This window comes from Arachis ipaensis, chromosome B10 (genome assembly GCF_000816755.2).
Source record: "Arachis ipaensis cultivar K30076 chromosome B10, Araip1.1, whole genome shotgun sequence".
NCBI lineage: Eukaryota > Viridiplantae > Streptophyta > Magnoliopsida > Fabales > Fabaceae > Arachis > Arachis ipaensis.
In genome coordinates this window covers 10,253,789-10,254,136 of record NC_029794.2, presented here as the reverse complement: position 1 = coordinate 10,254,136, position 348 = coordinate 10,253,789, and positions in this window count along the sequence as shown.

Here is a 348-nt window from a genome sequence, read left to right as displayed (position 1 = left end):
GGATACGAGAACATACACTAGTATATAAATAAAAATAAAAAAAATACTCTATAAATCTTGGACATAGGTCATCACATATTTTTGTATATATATATATAATCAATACCAAAATAATTAAAACTTTTACCAATACAAAAGTCAGGCATGCAAGACTATATATATATATATTGGTAATAAACGTAAATTAATTTTAATTATGCTTACGCAACACACTGTGGTATGATTATTTGTTTTTGGTATAATAAACTTCATTTTTATTGAAAACGCCCAATTTACGGTGGTATCATTAGACTAGTATAAAATGGGCTGAAACGATAGTACACATTGGCAAACAGCCCAATCCAATAA